We start from the raw sequence: 16,517 nt of genomic DNA, 5'->3' as shown, positions 1-16,517 counted from the left end.
CGGTGACATGCTACGAGACGTCCTGTTATTCAAAGTACAACGTTAGAGCTGATCTTCTGATTAAGACTTATTCGCGCCCTTCATTTCAGGTAAGAAGAACAAATGATCTAGTATGACAATCTTGTTGAAAAAATACCGGTAAAATTAAGGATGATGCCAACAGCAACATAAGAACAACATAAGAAATTGATAATAAGGACCTTTTTTGCTGTAATCTCCGTACATTTTTTTTTTTAATCGAATTTTAAAATTGGATCATTGAAAGCTGCGTAAAATTGGTACCATGAAGAATTCAACCAATTTCTGTTCTTTTTTTTTTTTCATTCAATTTTGCAGATCGGTGAAACAATATAGTACTTCTTTCATTCATTTAGACCATTCAGATTTTCACGAGAGCACTTGAATTCGGAGTAAGGAAGAGAAGGCGGTGACATGCGCATGACAGAACATAATCATACAATGAGATCGACAATTATGATTACATTGACTCGTTCACTCCAGAAAAAGAAATATGCTCGTTGGCTGTAACACAGACCCAGAACTATACCTCCCAAGATGGCAAAGACTCTACTGATTATGAATAAATTGAAACGACAAACCTGTCACGTGTGCCCAAGGCCCTCTATATTTATTGATCCTAATATCAATTTGACGATCAACGAAGTTACGAAATAGACAGCAAAAACGTACATGATAATGGTACGCAGATGAATAGAAAATGTGTGCCATAATAGCTCTTTGTTGATTTTGTCATGGTAAAATCAACAATATGTCACAGATTTTGGTCAACTCCGTTTCCGCTGATTATGTATCAACCATGGCAACGTTGCGTGCATTAGGACAGTGCTACAACTTAGGCCCTACATGCTTCCCTAATGCTGTGGTATGATGCGTGCACACCATCACACACACATCAAAGCAATATGCTGTATGGCAGATGAAATCCAATACAGCTTCTAGCAGGCTTGATGATTTGATAATCTGATGACCTGACTTGACTTGACATGACATGACTTGAAATATGTGACGTCACTTATAGTATACCTACACGGGGATTTCAAATTAAAGGACAAGTTCACCTTTATTAACATAAGGATTGAGAGAATGTAGCGATATTAGTAGAACACATCATTGAAAGTTTGAGGAAAATCGGACAATCCGTTCAAAAGTTATGAATTTTTGAAGTTTTTGTGCAGTCACCGCTGGATGAGAAGACTACTGCAGTGTATGATGTCACATGCGTACAACAATATAAGGAAAATATAAAGAGAATTTCACAAAATTTCATCTTTTGGAAAAACTACACATTCCCTTGTCTCGTTACTGACATATGTTATGGGTAATATTATTCCCATTGTCTTTTGAAAGAGGCAAGTCAAGTGCTCTTTTATTATGCGAAAAAAGTGAAAATATGTTGAATTTTCTTCACATTTTCTTTATACTGTTGTACTCATATGACATCACGAGCCTTAGTAGTCTCCTCATCCAGCAGTTCCAACACAAAAATTTTAAAAATTCATAACTTTTGCATCGATTGTCTAATTTTCCTCAAACTTTCACTGATGTGTTCTACTAATATTGCTGCATTCTCTCAAGGCTTATGTTTATGAAGGTGAACTTGTCCTTTAAGGATATTCATGTTAAATATTTGATAAAAAGCATTCGAATAATCATTACAGGGAAAGATAATCATAATTTCTGAATTTTCATGATGTAGGCTTGTAAGGGGTATACAACTCATAGGGAATAATACTTGCAAATACATATGCAATATGAAGAAATATTGAATTTAAATTGATAGATAGCTTTGGACTATTACCAAATCTGTGACTAGGACTACGCCAGGGTACATTACTGGAGGTTACCTTACTGGTATAATATCCGATCACGCTGCAAAATCTCGATTTTCATTTCCACCAAGTCCTCTGTGAAACAACTTCAGATGTATTATGATTATGTTACAAGATATGTTATTTACGCATCCGTAAATATTTTGACCAGGAAAGCTTGAAGACGATTGTCCACGCATGTGTTATAAGCAAATTAGATTATTGCAACAGTCTGTTGTACGGATTACCGGATTCACAGATAGTTAAGTTGCAGCGGGTTCAAAACACGTGTGCAAGATTGATTTGTAATCTCCCAAGATTTGCTCATGTTACACCACTTCTAAAGGAATTGCAATGGCTGCCCATTCGCCAAAGAATTGATTTCAAGATATTGATGCTGGTTTATAAAGCTCTTAATGGTCAGGCACCTGGTTATATCAGTGAATTATTGAATTTTAAATCTCAGACTCATAGCCATAATCTCCGCAGTACAAATGATAGATTGACATTGCAGATACCCCAAATCAAAACAAAAGTTACCTTAGGTGACCGATCATTTTCTTGTGCAGCCCCTAGGTTGTGGAATAGATTACCATTATACATTCGGAAATGTCAGACTTTAAATAGTTTTAAATCAAAAGTTAAAACTTTTTTGTTTTAGCATGGGCTTATTTCTTTTTGTACTTCCCATGCAGCATTGTGCAACATAGGAACTTAAGAGCTCTTGAAGCGCAGTAGAATATATAGACATAGTTTCTGCGCTTAATAAATGATTTATTATTATTATTATTATCATTATTTGACGTTTGTATTACCTGTGTATATTGATTGGAAATGAATATAAAACATGAGAGAATGAACGAAAATGAAAAGGAAATGTTGAGCTATATACAATCCCTGACACAGAACATGCCCTGCATGTTCGCCTATTAAAGATAACACTCACACGTCACATTTACCTGTGGCTTTCCGTGCACATCCGTGTTATGACGAATCTCACTGACAAATATTCGGTTGTCCTGGCAGAATTCAAGTCTGGCAGTTGACCAATGTCATAAACGGAACAATGGTTATGATCAAAGAATATTGGACTGACAGGAAGCCCTCGGGCACTCAGACGCTGGATAATAGTGTAGGGCTAGAAAACCAGCCAGGATCACTATAGAGTTAGAACAGCAGGTGATAAGAGGACACGAAAGTGGAGGCCACACTGATCATCTTTATCATGACCAGAAACATGGATTGTACTATAGGCAACTATTATACCGGATGCCAGAGCATTAATAAGGATGTTTCAAGGGATGGAGAACCCTTCCCAGAGGACACTCACAGACCTGCTGGTCCTTTATAAGAGAGTCATCATCAACAACAGTTTCTAAAACCGAGAAAGATTGAATCTCTTGGAGATGTGCAATACACAAAGTTTGTTTTCAAGGAAGGATGAAACTAGGCACAACGCTATTTACAGACAAAGAATTTACGATGAAGAAGAACACGTTGTCACTCTTCAGTCTGCCGTAGACCAAGGCTTTGTCAAAGCAGCAACTGCAATATACCAGCAGTGAATATTGAGTGCAGTCTCTTCTCAAGGTTATACATTTCATATAAGTCACATGATGGGAACCTTGGCCATTCCTCCTGCCCCGAGAACCGGGCTGCTCACTTGCACTATCAACGGAAGGAAAATGGCACTTTGTAGTCAGAGCAGATCTATTGAGTTGCCTTACATCAGATCAACTTGAAACCAAAGCGCACCTGAGGTAGATGCCAAAATTGATTACGGAGTAGCTTTTTTTATGTTCATTCCTATATCGGTGAAGACCTAGGTAAGTTGGAGAGTACAATCTTGGGATGTTATACATTTCCAATCAACAGGAGAGCTCCAACAGGCTTGAGATTATCTAAGAAGTCTATTTTCTTACATTCTGTGAGGTACAATGACCTTTTGTTTGTTTGTTTTGTTTTTTATTGTTCCATATTCCACATTTCAAGAAATACATAAAACATAAACATCACAATACAAAAGCCTGGATGAATTGTCAAGTACAGCTTATAAGACAATAAAACATGTGAAATATGAGGAATCTACATAGAAGCATTGCTTGTAGGGTGTAGATTCCCAGATGCGGATGTGAGATTATTTCTTACTTGGTATATGTAATTAAAGGAATGACAATTTGTGAATTGGAGAAATATAATCGCCAAAAAGTAAAAAGAAAAAGAAAAAAACAAAGAAAACAATGTCCGCGGCACAAGACTTCTTGAGAGTTGCGTGATCACCCGAGCGAGGTACAAGTCAGATGCAGTGTACAATAGCAGAGATACCAAATGTGTACAAAGGAAGTTCAGGAGATAATACAGAAATCACGAGCGAGGCACATGTTACATAATCGATAATGTCAGTAATGTGAAGCATGATCAGAGAATGTCGAGGAGGATGGAAGAATAGCTATAGATATGAATTCAGAAAAACTAGTTTAAGTTTATGCTTAAATGAATAGAGAGACTGGGATTGGATTATTTCTCTATCCAACTCATTCCAAAATTTAGGTCCTGTAGTGGTTATTGTTTTTAAAGCAGATACGGTCCGTACAGGAGAAAGATGAAAAGAATCTTTTTGTCTAGTAGGGTAAGAATGAAGTTCAGTATTTTTGACGAACATCGAAGAAAACACATCAGGGAGACCACCTGAGTTTAACTGATACATAAATGACCCGATATTGAAATGATATAAATCCTGGATTTTAAGTGTTCTACTGGAAAAGAATAAGACATTAGTGTGTTCCAAAAATGTGGCGAAGTTAATTATCCGTATAGCTCTTTTCTGTATCAGTAATAAAGAATTGAGTCTAGTTGTACAGCAGTTTCCCCATGCCAGGATTCCATAACCTATATAAGGCAAAAATAGAGTAGAATACAATGAATGGAGAACATGTTTAGGAAAATACTGTTTTAACTTATACATAACACCTACATTTTTGGATAGTAATTTACGCAATGAATCAACATGAACTTTCCATGTCAACTTACAATCAATATAAAGACCAAGGAATTTTATATATTCCACCTGGTTCAATTCCACGTCGTTAACAACCAACTTACCCGGTAAAATATTGATTATATTGCTAAAAACCATAAATTTTGTCTTGGTCAAATTCAATGACAATTTATTAGCCTTAATCCACTTAGATACTGATTTTAATTCAGTATTAATGGTATTCAGTAAAACATGAGGGTTTCGATTTGAATAAAAAATGCTGGTGTCATCGGCAAAAAGTAGAAAATAGAGCAGAGAGGACGAACTGCGAAAGTCATTCATATAAAGAATAAACAATAAAGGACCTAAAAGGGATCCTTGCGGTACCCCACAAGTTATAGGCTGTGAGCTGGACACATGGCCATTCAAACTAACAAATTGAGTTCTTCCAGTAAGGTAACTTCTAAACCACTCCAAGGCCCTTCCACGAATCCCATAGTGATGTAATTTGTACAATAATATTTCATGGTTGATTGTGTCAAAGGCCTTGGAGTAGTCAAGAAAGATACCTACTGTGTGACACTTGGCATCGATCGCTTTGATAATTTTCTCTAGCATGAGTAAAATAGCATGAATTGTGGAATGCTTTTTACGAAATCCAAATTGATTATCATCTATTACATTACAGTCGTTTAAGAATCGGAATACACGTGTGTACACAATCTTTTCAAGTAATTTAGAAAAAGAAGTTAATAACGATATTGGTCGATAATTTCCCAGTTCGTCCTCTCGGCCCTTTTTATATATCGGGATAACTTTAGTGATTTTCATCCTAGTAGGCACTACACCGTTCAGTAATGACAAATTAAATATATGGGCGAGGGGTACAACAATCTCATGTACAACATATTTCAGGAGATAATTAGAAATTCCATCATAACCAGTACTTTTTTTGGCTTTAAGATTATTTACAATGTCAACAATTTCGGATTCTAATACAGGCATAAAAAACAAAGATTGATTATTGCGATGACTTAAATACGTAGAAAACGGTATGTCCGTTTCCGGAATAACATCAGCTAAATTAGATCCAACCTTCACAAAATATGAGTTAAACGCTTCAGAGATTTCATTATCATCTCTTAACTCGATGTCATTTAAACAAATCTTATGGATATCCGATTTATTTCGTTTCTTTTGAAGGACATCATTAATGACTTTCCACGTGGATTTAATGTCCTTCTCATGGAGAAGAAACAGTGAAGAAAAATATTTCTTTTTTGCCTCACGCAACACAGAAGTAAGAACATTACGATAACTAGTATATTTGCTTTTAGCAGCATCAGTTTTGTGAGACTTGAATATATAAAAAAGCTTATTTTTCCTATTGATAGACCTCAACAAAGATTTCGATATCCAGGGGGATCGTGGTATCTTTTTATAATTTGATCTAGATTGTGATCTTATTGGAAAATAAAAAGAGAAAAGAGGAGCGATCAGATCAACAAACTTATCATATGCATCATTAGGCTCATTCGCATTGAGAACCACTGACCAATCAATATTTAACAGGCTTTCCTTAAATCTTATAATATTTTGTTCAGACATAACACGATCTGTAGAATTCATTTCCCAAGTTGCAGGTTTAAAACGATTTAGTATAAATGGACTGGAAGCAAACACTGGGAAATGATCAGACATATCCGAAACTATTATACCTTGATCAGTTGGATAATGAATATTAGTGAATATATTATCAATAATTGTATACGCTGAATCAAATATTCTGGTAGGTTTAGTTATACACGGCGTAAAAGCATATGAAAACATAGTGTCCACAAAATCCTGGCAGCAGGGCTTTTCGTGATACTGCAGTAAATCAAGATTGAAATCCCCCATTAAAAAACAATGTTTATTATGCAAAGACTCAGAATTCAATACGGAATTCAGTACATCAAAAAAAGCAGTATGATTACAGTTTGGTGGTCTATAAATCTCACCAATCAAAATATTCTTTCCAGCTGGTATGTCGATTTCAATAAAAATGCTTTCAAAATCTTCAGTCATATGACATAAATTCTGAATCAAATCAAAATTGAATCCTTTCTGAACATAAAGAGCCACACCCCCTCCATGTTTATTTACTCTATTATTAAACACAAGAGAATATCCATTCAAATGAACTAGGGGAAATGACACGTCAGACAGCCACGTTTCGCACAAACCTATAACAGAAAAATCCACATTGTGTGAATTCAAAAATGTCTTCAGTTGGTCAAGTTTCTTATACAAACTTCGTATATTGAAATGAAGAATAGAAAAGTTGTTCTCCATCTTGAAAAAATCACGTGTACATATGTCCTGAGGGGAAATATAGTCGGAACCTCTACCTCGCAGTAATGTATCATTCTCATCATAAGACAAGTCAAATTCTGGAGTTTGTTTGTTTAACCTTTTTATAACATGTGAATCAGAGATCTCATTATCATCACCATAATAATGCATATCCATACGACTGGTCATTAAGTCACTGCTCTCTCCATTAGTTACCATAATGGAGGAGTAAACCTTCGGATTTGAAAGACATTCAAGATAGGTGAATCAGGGAAACAGAGCTGAATAAAGTACCTCGTCAGATGAAAGAAAAACGTGTGTGTGTAATTACATAACAAATGGCGTATATGGAATAACTCGCTCGGGTGACTCACGCATACCGCTAGGGATGATTGACCTTGTATATGCACAGCACTATATGCATTACAAACTGTGTGAAAAGGGTAAATGACATAGCTGAATTCACGGACATGTTTTGACAGAAACTGAGACATTGATAGGAATGTGAACTTGAACATCGTTTCAAAAACGGCTACGAAACACAACAGTAAGTGCATACATACGTATGCATTGTACATTGAAAAAAATCTATTCCACGACATTACTGACATGACCGAGTGAACCGGAGGTTACGCCTGAACTAACACTGCCACCACCTGTACTTTGGATTTTTGTGTTATCGTAAACAAGCAAAATACAAGCAGGCATACCTCTAAAAAAATGTCGACTTGACTAAGCTTGAACCTTAGGGCGTACAGTCAAATTTAGTACATAGAGAAATGCTATATGAGTAACTTTCGACGAAGAAAAAAAAAATGCCGTACGAAATGTAGCCATACATACATTAAAAGATAGTATTTGTCATACATATTACAAAGTGTGGAGTACCTACATCCTTTGTACATCATATTATAACAACTGAACATTATCGGCCTAATTGTACGTCCATACGGTACAATTCAAAAATCCGGAGTCTACAAACATACGGTTTACATGAATTGTTAGATAGATTCTGTAAGTCTAATGCTCATGCATCGTTTACACTCCACATAATCCATATATGATGTAACTACATTAAACACGTATATAACTTACTCAAAAATGTGCGGTGTAATATTAAGGGTATCAAAATGTGACAGTTTTTATAATCGGTAGTACAAACGCCTAAAAACGCAAAGATCTGCAATTTTCAAATGTCCGGCTACAGATTAATGACAATTTCTGTTGAGTTCAGACTTACGCTTTTGAGTAGCTATGCAACTTGCAAGACATACATAGTACTAATTTCGATGGATTAATCTTTGTACAATTCCCACTTCTTTGAACCTTTCTCTTTGAAAAAGAGCACTACTTCCGTACCTGTGACAGATATTTTTGTCGACAGATTCTTCTCCCTCCTCATCTTGTAGGCCACTTTCGCTAGCTGACTGCGCTTGACTTTCAGGGCAGGTGGAAGGTCGGTTCTCACCGTCATCCGAGCCATGTCGCTTGTAGTGTTGGCGTTCTGCTTGCGAGGGGTATTGGAGTCGAATGCTGCTAGAATGCGGTTGCGTTCAGCCATGTAGACAAACTTCGCGATAATTGGCGGGGGTCTGTCATCATCGGCACGCTGTTGTAAGCGATGTACATTGACGAGGCAGACAGCCTTAGCCTCCTCTGTGCTCAGGCCCAGGTATACGAAGACATCTCTCACCACTTTGTCGACATTCTCGTTTGGCGTAGACTTTACTCCGTAGAAGAGAAGATTTGATTTGCGTTGGTAGATTTCAGCGGCGACCATTTTGTTTTCTAGCTCCAGAATCTTGCGTCTAAGTCGTTCTTCCACTTCAGGGATGTGCTGCTTTTCAATGTTCAGAACACGATCAGAATTATCCTGAACTGCACTCTCAAGATCTTGAACTTTCTTGTTGAGGACAGTCAAATCAGAGTGCATTTGATCCAACTTTGCACAAACTCTTTTTTCCGAGTCCTGAAGTGACTTCATGATGTCTGCGAGTGTGAACGCATCCTTCTCACTGCTGACTGGCATACACGTATCGGCCGCAGGTTGCGCTGGTGTCTTGGGGCGTTGACTCTGCGTAGCCATTGCTTCTTGAGCTGTAGGTTTTCGCCTCAGATTATACGATTTTTCCATGAGCACATGTCAGTAAAAATATGATTCTGGAGTTAGGACATGGACGAGAGCAATAAGGTGAGGACGGAGCATGGGAAGAAAGTCGAGTATGCTTGCTTGAAAAGCCAGAGAAATGGTGGTGGCGGAGCTCAAGAAATCACACGTCCTCCATGTTCACGGGTGTCATTCCTTATGTGAGATATAACGAGAGAGAAAGGTCTTCAGGACAGTAAATGCTTCCTTCTTTCTGCCATGGTCATGCCGAAGAACTGCAAAGGCTACAGAACCAGAACAAATCTGAGCTCTGCGGATACTCTTACGAGAGATTACATGTCTTTCTGTAGTTGATGGCAAGGGAATGAATGCGATATGCCGAACTTGAGTCCCCTGCTTTCCTGCCGTGTCAAACTTGACCAGCCTCGTTCCATGTCCACACCAGGAGGCGGCGTACTATCCCGTGCTTCTACAGGTGGCTCTACATGTTGTAAAGAAGGAACTCAAGAAGGTGGTCATATAACCATTGTGGAGGCAGAGGTGCTAGGTAGCTTCTTTCAGCGACATAAATCCTGACGGGCTGTGGACAGCTCTTGGTGCTGGATCCGGCTTTCCATGCATATCTGCTCATCAACTGGCAGTTGCCGTGAACGAGACAATGTGCTATCCATAGGTTCCCGGTTCTGGTTCCCGTGCTCTCACAGGGTGCGACGCTGTTTCTTCTCTCGTCGGTAGAGGGAAGAAGACGACATGTGACATATTATGGAAAGTGTTCCCAGAGGTGACAGATGACTTACATAATATGGCAAGAGATATCAGTAAGGAGTCGATGTCACTGCTAAAGCGCTTTGTTGTGTTACTGTATGCCCGCATAGACCTGTAAGATCATGATAGTGAACGATGCCAGGTTCAGAAGAACTTCTCTCTGAAGTCTATACAGGGCTCTATCAGTAACATTTCCCTAACGGAGACTGTACTCCGGCACTGCATCTATCTAGCGTGTATGTCTGCAGGCCATCTGATGGAAATAAACTGGTGGAATCAACACTGGGCAATCAGGGCAATTACCCCCGAGGACAGTTCCTCCCCCCCCCCCCCCCCAGCTAAATACTGATTAGAGTAAAGATTAGGATTAGCGTTATAGGTTTAGGGTTAGAGTTTGGGTTAGGGTTAGGGTTATGGTCAGGGGAAGGGTCCGGGGTATTGCCCAGGGTGTAATTGCCCTAGACCCGGGCAAGACTGGCACAGGCATCAATGTCTTGCCACGAACTGATCCACTGCAGCTGCAAGAAGGTATGTACCTGCCTCTGAATGTGCACTGCATTATGCGCATGTTCGGGAGTCTGTTAGATACAATTAGATAGCTTAACATCAATGAAAGCGTCAGTATGGACGATGCCATAATTGTCATTTGCCGAAGACTCACGAAAATACTTGAAAAGAGCCCTAATCGACCAGAGAATCTTTATATTGAATTTGCCCCATGCATGATAATGATCAGAATGACATCACCGCAACCATGATTGCCATTATATTAAATAATTTTTGATATACATATACAAATGCATGGCTTTCAAACGATGTTAATAGTCTGTCATATGTCATTTTTGTTATCAAAAAGCAAAGAGAAATGAGTAAATCGGCGGTCGCTTTGTTACTTGATTTCATTGTAAGGTTTACATGAGACGAGCAGAGGTCGTTTATGGCGTGTTTCTACAAAGCCTTCCGGACTGTAAAGAGATTCCGTTCACACTACGGTTTAATGACACCCGATCCCCGAAGATGTTCAAGGCGCCCCACAGATCTGTCGAAAAGGTAACTAGATGTCCAGGTACTTTCTTATTTATTCTTATTAACGTAAGCGTATATGTATAATATACGAATTACTGTATTGCAACTGAGTGATAATGAGGCGCATTATGTACAAAGGCCAAATAGTGCCTCGTGATCGCTTGATAAAGTTTAATGAAAACTGGGAGGGTGAAAACAGAATAAACAACAGAGTTATTAGCACACAAAGAATTAGTATTGATAAACTCATTATTATAGTACGGGTATATACATATGATATTATGTACACTCATATGCTATATTTATAATTTTAAACTAAAGATAACATAACAAATTTTGAGCAGGTATCTGGTTTCTGGTTCATAAAAGATCGCTAGACAGCAGCTCCTGTTGAAATGGCAAGTGTCATGAATGTACCAAGATTTCCACCTTTGTTGAATTAAACATGTTTTTCTCCTTTTTATTTGTTTGTTGCCCATGCCCTTTATTTTAGTTGTTGACCAAAACTAAAGAGAATTTAAATGTTTATCGTAAGTTTTGTAATATTTGTGGTTTTTTTTTCATGTGTGTGTGTGTGTGTGTGTGAGTGTGTCCCTTGGACAGTGTTGAAGTACCAAGGTAATGTCATTTTTCATGTCATGCTTACAATCGCTTCTCGACTTACCTCTGGCAGAAGTTTATCTTACTTCCCGGAAAACTCGGCATGGTTTTCGTCACATCAACATCGTTCATCCTACGTGATTTCACCTTACAATTAGAATTTAAAGAAGAGATTCCCATGTGTATATCCATTTCCATTGGGCTCATAAGAGGTGAATGAGTAAAATTTACAGCCTTATGTAAGCCCTATAGGTCCTATAGTCATTTCAAGATTATGTCAATGCAATTCCGTGCCATTCCATTTACAATTCAATTTAGTTTAATTAACCTATAGGTCCTATAGTCATTTCAAGATTATGTCAATGCAATTCCGTGCCATTCCATTTACAATTCAATTTAGTTTAATTAAATCTAAAATGTCTTCCCTTCATTCGCAGGACAGAAGTCTTCAAGATGGGGGATAGGAGATAACGATAACCCGAAATCAACTGCAATTACTCTATGCTTTGAGAGCAAACATGCTTGCTATAAACAGCAAAAAGGCAAGCTTCAGACGTAGGCTAGTTACTAGCATAATATGGAAGTACCCACTAAAATCCACTGCGCGTGCTAAGTCCAAATAAACTGATGAGGAATTTACGCCCAGTTATCACCCACAACTCATGAAAAGAAATTCAGGGCAGAACATGGGACAATAGTGTTATATTTACACATCGTCGGTTGAGAATGATAAGGGCGTTAAGTTCTCACAAAACCTATAGTGTTCGAGACAACTTAACGCCCTTCTCATTCTCAACAGGCGACATGTGACGTTAACAAAATTGGGAGGATAATACAAAGACACAACGAAGTAAATTTGACTTGAACTTGAACTGGAATTTGAAAGTGATGGGATCGTATAATCGTCCAAAGGGCGAGTCTTTTTATCCTACATGGCATAATAGTTTCAAAGAAAATCGTCTTTTTTGAACTTTTTTTTTAATTTGCCTGAATGGCTCATTAACCATATCAGGAAGTCCGTTTAGCCTCACGAAAAAGTAGGGACCTTGTCAGGTATCCCGTTGCCTAGCAAGGGGAAGTCGTGAATTGAGTACACGGTACTGCGATTGTCTCGCCGTAAATTGTGGATTATGCGGTGTACGAGGCAGCAGCAGCAAGATTGAATTCATACACGCAGGCCTACGTGAGTGAACCCAATGTGGGCTAGGGCTTGGGTTGACGAACGGCTGCTTGTTCTTCGCCCTGTTCTCTGCATCTTGATCGAACCCAACTCTAGCTGACTCACTCGAAATGGGGTCGGGGCTACATTATTATAGTCAACTCGGTCTTTGGAGTCTGAATTGATGATAAAGAAACACATTTTCCTCATTATTATAGGGCCTATAGCACACGAGCTTGCTTATCGCTCGAGGTTGTCAGCGTGAGATTTAGCCTGTCAACGTGTCTTCTAATGAAATATGCCGTTTGTCATCCAGCACGCAGGCATACAAAGAGTCGTAATTAATAATGGTCAACAGTTAAGCGACTGTCCACACGTCTACTTGTCTCCTTTTCATATTGATTTTTTTCTAATATAAACCTTATGCAAAAGTGGAATTATTATGACTAACGTACGTGTCCATGGTAACCGAATAAATGCCAGATTCGTCATTTTGACTGTACCACAATACCTAAATAGCACATAATCCTATTTAGGGACTTTTTTTTTTTCAAAATGATCTAAATCGTGATTTCAAAATGGATAAATTTTCATGCATTGATATTTAAAGCGTATTAGTCCAACTTAGTGGCTTCGTTAGGATCTACTTCTCCATGCTACTATGAAATCTGAATCCTCCATATCAACCAAGACCACACTATCCCTTTGATAACTTCAAAACTGTCTCTTGAATTGCCATTCAATTATTTAAAGGAAGTTATCACTCCTATTTTTTTTTCTTGAAATTGCGACTTTTTTTTCTTGCAAATTTCATTAATTTTGTCAATTTAATCTGTTTTTTTCCTCCAACGTAGCATGTGCACTGACATTAGTTGGTGAAAAGGAAATGACGCCGATGTGGTTATTTCTGCTGACTTTCCGAGTTCTGAATAGGGTATAGGAGATAGCAGAAATGAAAACGCACTTCGGAAAAAAGAAAGAAAGAAAAGAAAACATTACCGAAAGAAATGGCAATTGTACATCTCCACTGTGTTTACTCTTTGGCCAAAGAAAAAAAAATGAAAAGAAAAGACAAAATCCAGTATATTTAAACTCACTGTCTCATATAATAATATATTTTAGACAACAAAACGCATGAACTTTGACATCTTTCCGATTGTATGATTGTCTTTAGAGTAGGTCCCATTGCTAGAATGAGCAGTAGTTATAATGGCCGGAGCCACGTTTTCAAAATCAAAATCAAAATTAAAATCAAAATCAAAATCAAAATCAAAATCAAAATCAAAATCAAAATCAAAATCAAAATCAAAATCAAATCAAAAGTGTGTGTGTGTGTGTGTGTGTGTGTGTGTGTGTGTGTGTGTGTGGTGGGAGGTGGGGGGGGGGGGGGACTTCCGGAATTGTGAGGGCCCGAGCCCCCCGGCCCCCGGTTCCGCTGACCCTGATAATGACCTGGAGGAAAATATGATGGGTGTCTTGTTGACCGCGTGATAGACTTCTTTCAAAACCAATTGACTGCTTAGCGAGAGTTATTAATTTTTTTTTCTTAATATCTTTGTTTAACTCTCTCTCTACCTACAGGACCACACTGTCGCGGATTTGTACCAAAGGCTAGCTATGTCCGTAACGCAACTACCTTTTCTTGCCGGAACAACAAGTACTTCATGTACAGTGATTGGAAAAACGAAGAGTGCGATCGTGTTCCCATGTTCCCGGGGATTTCATGTACTCATGATAACATTATCGCGGGAGCAAAAACCATGATGCTTGTCGTGGAACTCGGTGCCCGATACTTTGTCGTAGGAGTACGACAGAACATCAGCAGGGTATGGTTTGCGATCAGCTACGCTGAAGAAGGTGACTCCTGGATCGACATATCTGACCCTATATCAAAGGTAAGAGAAAGAAATGAGATTTATTTTTGATTACATGTAATTCTGTAGATGCAACCGATTGGCGAATAGCCATCGTAAATTGCCGACGCAAAAAAAAAAAAAAAAAAATGAAAATCATGGGCAATATTCGGGTGGGGTTCAAACCTACATCCTGCTTTTTGCTGAATGGGCGTCTCAGGATCAGGATTTGTTATTATTAGCGTCATCATCATCATCATTATCATCATCAGTACAATTGTAATTATTTCGGCTGTTAATCAAAACACTGAATAAATGGCGTTTATTGATGACGATGAAGGGTGCAGGTGCAATAAAAACATCTCCATGTTACAATTACTGATAAGAATATATATGGAGTCATCGAAAAGAGAATTATTGCTTAAAAACATCGTGAAAGCTTGAGAAAGTTCTGCTTTGTTTAAGAAGGACACATCTCCCATACCTTTTACTGAGGTCAATTATTGCCAGGGGAAACAAACAAAAAACAAAAACAACAGAAAATACGATAGATAATACACATTTGCAATCAATTGCTTTCATGATATTTGTCAATTAAGTTCAATTTGCTATCATTATAATAAACATCATCACTAAAAACAAATCTACGAAACCAAATCGTCATGATTTCTAATGTGTATAATTGGTTGCTCTGTAGATATCATTTTGTTAGCGGAATCTGACTTATTTAAATTGAAGTAACATATAAATGAAGTATACTTTTTTTTTTTCTTTTTTTTTACAAGGCATATCAACTAATGCTCTTCCTCTGGGTCATTTGCTTAGACATTTTTTTTTGTACCCACTGAGACAACAGGAGAAAATTGTTCAAATCAAGAGAACAGAAATTAAAAAAATTCGAGAAGAATAGACTTTGAGAAGGTAGATCAAATGAATGTAGAAATGTGCTATCAACGTAAATCAAAACAGGAGAAACAAAGATCAATTAAGACTTTGTACGAAAGTTCACATAAATTTTAGAACAGATAAAATACATGTTGGGTTATCTTTTAACTTCTTTGTTGATTACGAAAAAAAATGACGTTGTCCAAAGTTCAAATAAAGGAATATATATATATATATATATATATATATATATGTGTGTGTGTGTGTGTGTGTGTGTGTGTGTGTGTGTCTGATTTGAATTGATACGTCAGTACGTGGTTTGCTTTCTTTTCGTGTTCTTTTCTTCTCAATTTTCCCACCAGAATGTCATAGTCTCTGCCTGTGAATCTTACAAATATGCCCTCGTCTATCCACCAGTGGTAGCAAGAAAGATTCGGGTTAAGATAATATCACGAAGTTTTGCTCATGCTCAAACCTGCTCTGAGGTAGTAATACGTGGCCAATCATTGGCCGAGTATGAGGGTGAGTATAAAGAGGAAGCTGTAAGTAGGCCAACATCGTGAATTATGTGTATACCATGCACTAACAAATTATTTTTATCATTTTATTATTTTCTTTCTTACTCTCAGCCTGCCTTGTGGCTGCCATAGCCCATTTCCTAGTACACACGAACACACATACCCACAAAAATCCAATGACATATAAACACACACACACACACACACACACACGGTCTCATGACCTCTTTCTTACCTCCAGCCAGATATTACCTACTAGCATGCTATAAAAAAAAAAACCCAAAAAATGTACTTATCATGATAAAATTCATGAGATGGGTTTGAGTTTGAAGTTGGGTTTGACGTGAGTCAAGTTCACTTTGTAAATTCGCCGATTTTCTTTTTTTCGAGAGTATCAAAACTATACATTTTTGGAAACGGTGGATCATAGGCAATCAGATTAACATTGTTTCTATTTGCCCTCG

This window comes from Diadema setosum, chromosome 10 (assembly GCF_964275005.1).
Source record: "Diadema setosum chromosome 10, eeDiaSeto1, whole genome shotgun sequence".
NCBI lineage: Eukaryota > Metazoa > Echinodermata > Echinoidea > Diadematoida > Diadematidae > Diadema > Diadema setosum.
Note: the sequence above shows the minus strand (reverse complement) of the source record.